The 5,155-nt window shown below is 31.9% G+C and overlaps 1 long non-coding RNA gene across 1 annotated transcript; it reads right to left on the bottom strand.

The window, feature by feature from the left end:
* Positions 1-514: 514 nt before the first annotated feature.
* LOC107791304 (uncharacterized) lies at positions 515-2,421 on the bottom strand. The gene is made up of 2 exons (XR_001649225.2): positions 2,042-2,421; positions 515-764 (listed from the first exon to the last, which is right to left on the bottom strand). It is a non-coding gene; the product is annotated as an uncharacterized LOC107791304 (long non-coding RNA).
* Positions 2,422-5,155: the final 2,734 nt, after the last annotated feature.

Raw genomic sequence — 5,155 nt, 5'->3', positions numbered from 1 at the left:
CTTTTAATTATTTATGGAATTGGTTGGAACAAGTTGCGATGTCGCACACTCGTTTGTTTGGTACACATTGCGAATCGCGTCACGGGAACCGTACCCACGATCTACAACATGTTTAATTTTATTATTCTTTGAAGTTATGGTCGAGCCACGTGAAAACACACACTCGAATTGGGATTAGGTATCATGACTATGCCACGGGAACTGTACCCATAGTCATGATAATTTATTATTAATCGCGCCTAAAGCAAGCTATGAGTTTTATGAATTATTTACTAAACTACTTTGAGATTACGCGTGAAAGGCTTGATTATGGATAACAATTATGGAAGAAACGTAAAATATAATTATTTGCGGATATTAATGAATCATATACACTTATATGATCAACTGCCAAAAGGCATCGCAAGAACCTATAGGAAGTTCACATGTATATAAATTTCTTCTGATAACAGTCTATATTCCAGAACATAATTAGATAGCCACATGAACATATCGATCAACTGCCTTCATGAAATTTAAAGCAACAAATAATACTTAAATTTGGATTTGTGTACAGTATATCTACATACTTAAAGCAAATTGATACTAAAAAAACACAAACAAACAAATACAGACAATTGTAATTTTACAAAATTCATAAGGATCTGATGATTCTCTTACAAGAAATAATCAAAGAACTAGAGTTGTAAAATATTTATATCTATCACAGCTTCACAAATAAGTTACTCTTACATTGTACACCTCTTGTTCCTTCGGGCAGACCTCTGAGAGAAAATAGCCATTGGGCTACTCTTATAAATTAAATCTGTCATGCTTATCAGCTAAATGACTATGCAACAAATTTGATTAGTCCATTAGTGTAGATATCATTTGGAGTATGAACCACTAATTTTCAAAGAATAAATCATCATAAACTAACAGCAGATTGATTATGAGATGATTCATAGCACATAAACTTGTAAGCCAAAATAACAATGAATCTGTGATAATAGACCTACACAACGATACTGAACAATTGTGTAAGCAAGTCAAGAGACAAATCCAATCACCATATTTAGTTTAGATGAGCACCCAAAACTAGAAATTTACACAGAATCGATTGCAATAGAATACAGTAATGGAATCAAATACAAATAACATCAAATAATTCAAACTTTATTCATAACTGCAACAGAAAGCTAATAGGCAAATTTATACATGCCTAATGGCGGGAAATAACAAATAAAGGACCAAATAAAGGTCAGAAAACCAGGTATGAAGCCAAGTTCAATAGAGAAGCACAAGCAACAGCAGTATAGAAGGATTAGCTTCCAAAACCCTTTTTTTGTTTTTTTCTTTCTAAGTCTAAACTCAGATTTCAGAGAGAAAAGAAAAAGAAAATCAGTGTGTTCTTGAGTGTATTTGAGAGAGATGTTCAGTGCCCATCCATTTTCTTTTCTTTTTTCAAAATGAATGAGGAGAAGATCTTTTTATAGAAGATTTTAGGGCAACCAGATATCTGATTTTTAATTCACTTCCACCCTTCAAACTTTTTATTTTACCCCCTAGGATCCCAAAAAAATCTGAACTGTATTTATTTTCTTTGCAGAAAACCAACCTTATCCTCTAGAAACTTCTTTAGTTATAACAAAAAATATTCTTCAAGTCAAAAAACCTAAATTAATCCCCTAATACCCCTGTATTTACTTCTCAAACAATACCAATAACTGGGTCATCTAACCAAAGGCTTAGGCTCGAACAAATGGGGCTTCTACTTTCCAAGCCGATGACACACAAAATTCCAAATACAGACAAACCAAAGATCGAATGACAAACATTGTAAAATTATAAATATTGAAATTTTAAAAGCTTGATTGAACTAATTATAATGATAATAAACTATAAGCCAAACTTGTTAATTAACAAAAGACCCTAAACAAAATAATAATTAAACAAAAGTAAATAGAAAATCTTATCAACAATTAAAATAACCATTATTATTCTCCTTCTCTTTTTTTTTTTAACAAAGCAACAAAACAAGATAGGAGGGACAAGAGAATACCTAATGAGAAAGAAAGACGATTTGAAGTGAATCCATGAAGTTTGGCCGGATTTCGACAATTCGAGATGAACTAAAACTTACATTAATCAACGGATCTTGACAAGAACCATTAGCTAATGTTAGTTTTAACTCAAAACAGGCTAAAATCAATGGAGATATCAACAAAAAAAAAATTGGCATTTCTGGCCTTTTTGGATCTAACACCTAGGGAGTTCTAGGGTGTTTCCAAAGAAGCTAAAATGAGATATGAGATGAGGAGGAAGAGAGGATTATGGGGTGTGAATTTGGGTGGATTTGGAGGAGTTATGGTGGCGGCCACCGGTGGAGGATTGTTGGGCGGCTAGGGTTAGAATTGAGAGAGAGATGGGGAAATGGGGAGGGTTCTGTGAGGTTTAGGGGTTTGGGGGGGATCCGACACTTATATGGGGAGGGATAAGTTAGTTCTCAGCCGTTAGATCATTGAAGATCAACGGTTGGGATAAAATGGGCAAAACGACGTCGTTCGGTAACATGGGGGCTGGACCGGGTAAATAGGAGCCCAGAAGTTGTTTGGCCCAACTTAGAACCAAACAGAATTTTCCTTCTTCTTCTTTTTCTCTTTTTTTTCTTGATTTTAAATCCCATAGAATTAATTAAAAACCTAAATTAAATCCTAAATAAAACTTAATATGTAGAATTAAATTAATTATCTATTTCAAACATTAAAATAATTAGCTGACTTAAAACTAGTGAAAGAAAAATCTTAATTTTAAAATTAGAAGCTAAATATGTAAAAGTGACCCATTTTTTGATTTTTTGTTCAATAATACAATTAGCTCATGTATTTAAATCCTAAATGCAATTAAGACCTAAAATGCTATGCAATGAATATTTGGGCTATTTTTGGGTATTTTTATATGATTTAAAATATTAAATATGCAACAATTAGCAAAAAAATTCCTAAAAATTCTTTAAAAATTAAAATAACTAGAGAAACCTATTTTTTGCGAATTTGTAGAAGTATTTATATTCGGGCAAAATCACGTGCTCACAGCCGCATTGGTTCCAGATTGGTTCTCTGAAATAGACACGATCATCCTCACCCTAAGCTCCACCAACCTCTCCCATACTTTCTTAAAAGTGTTTTTCAAAAAAATATTTTTGGGGAGAAGCTACTATTTTCTGTTTCTCCAAAACTGCTTCTGCTTCTACTCAAAAATACTCTTTTTCTTCTAAAAGCTTGACCAAACACCTTAATTTGGCACCAAAAAAACACTTTTAGAAAAAAAAAAAAAAAAAAAAAAAAACCTTGGCCAAACAAACTTTAATACTCTTTCGGTTTGTAGTTGCATGCCAATCCAGCACAAAAGGAAAAGGAAAAGGATAATACAAGGCACAAGCCATAAATAGGTTCATGCACATAAAATTAATTTTATATGATATCATGGAGAGTAGTAATAGAGGAGAAAAATGAAGAGATATGAAGCCCATACTCCATAGCAATACCATAAGCAGCTAATCATAATTTGAAATGTGAATATTTGTATAGTAATAGTTTCTAACATTTTGTTTCTAAAAATTAATTAATCCTTTTTACATCTTAGTTCTTACTCAAAATTAAATTCAACGAACAAATGGAAAACATATTGGGAAATTGATTTGAGATAAAGCTTACTACAAGAATGAAACGATATGAGTACTTGTTCAGTTTGATATTCTTTCTGACATAGAAATGATATCCACCTCATACTTTTGTCATTGCACCAGCTAGGCAGTGCACCACCACATAATTATATTTTCACCATAAGCTCCGTAGGGTCCTTATTATAAGTACTAAATCAATGCCTTTAATTAGATTATGGCTCAAAATTTTCCAACGCCAGCTACAGAAAACATGGCTAGAAAAGCATCTTTGTAGTGGATTAAGCGTGTTTAACTAAATCCACTATTTTTAGCTTCACTATCAAATACATGCAAATTAAGAGTTATTTTTAACTTGAATTACTTTCACAGATACAAAAAGATAATTAAATTATAGTAAGTATATAATAGATCACATCGATTATGAACATGTTGACTCTGAACGTCACATTTGCATCTACTATCAAAGATCTCGAAACTAAAATGCCATATTTGAATATTTTCTTAGTTCTAGAGGGATAGTCAAGTTAGCAAGAGGTTAACACCAACAACAATAACAATAAATTCAATGTAATCCTACAAGTAAGGTCTGGAAAGAATAACATATATATAGTTCTTATTTCTAGCTTGTAAATATAGAGACTATTTCCGGTAGACCCTCGCCTCCAAAAAAAAAAAAAGCGAAATGAAAAAACAAACAATTACAACAACAATGAGTAAGAGGTCACAAACTCCAATTCTTGTCATCTCTTTTCTTGTTTCATTATATACTAGTGTATGATTAAAGAAATAAGCACCCTTTCTCAAGAGGAAAATGGAAATTTAAAAAATAAAATAAAAAAGCATAAACATCAACTTGTCCACCTATCATGAAACTCTAAATTTTTTTCCTGCTCATTGGAACCAAACTACAAAAAAAAAAAAAAAAAAAAAAAAGGAAAAACAAAACATGAGCTTATATATAGTAATCAAAGAAACAAGAAAGGTTCTTTCACTGTTCTTGAACAATCTTCCTCAGAATCTGAACTATACTGTCTTCTACTTTTCTGTGTAAAACTCACAACTGTTGGAAGTATAACTTCTGATGAAACTCCTATCAAATATCTCTGTGTTAAGCTTTTGCAAATTCCACAAAGAATACACCTTATATGTCTTTGAGCCAAAAAATTAGCCCCATGTACCCATTTATCACATTTTTTACAAAGAAATGCATCATCTGCTTGACAATATAAATAAGCCTCTGATTTACACAGTGCACAACAAACAGTACCAATTGCCTTTGTTTTTTCTTCTTCCCCTTCTCTTCTTCCTTTACACATTTTTTTTAGTTTTTTTGGAGAAAATAATAAATTATAGATATGAGTGAGGAAATGGCAAAGGGATGGTATTTATAGAGTTTCTTGAATGTAGGTGTGTGCTTCTTGGTACGAAATTCATTGGAATGACAACATTGACACTATTACACTATAGGACAAATGGTCACTGTTTAGCTAT

Source organism: Nicotiana tabacum, chromosome 8, assembly GCF_000715075.1.
Source record: "Nicotiana tabacum cultivar K326 chromosome 8, ASM71507v2, whole genome shotgun sequence".
Lineage (NCBI taxonomy): Eukaryota > Viridiplantae > Streptophyta > Magnoliopsida > Solanales > Solanaceae > Nicotiana > Nicotiana tabacum.
The sequence above is the reverse complement of the archived record's forward strand: the minus strand, read 5'-3'. Positions and strand labels throughout refer to the sequence as shown.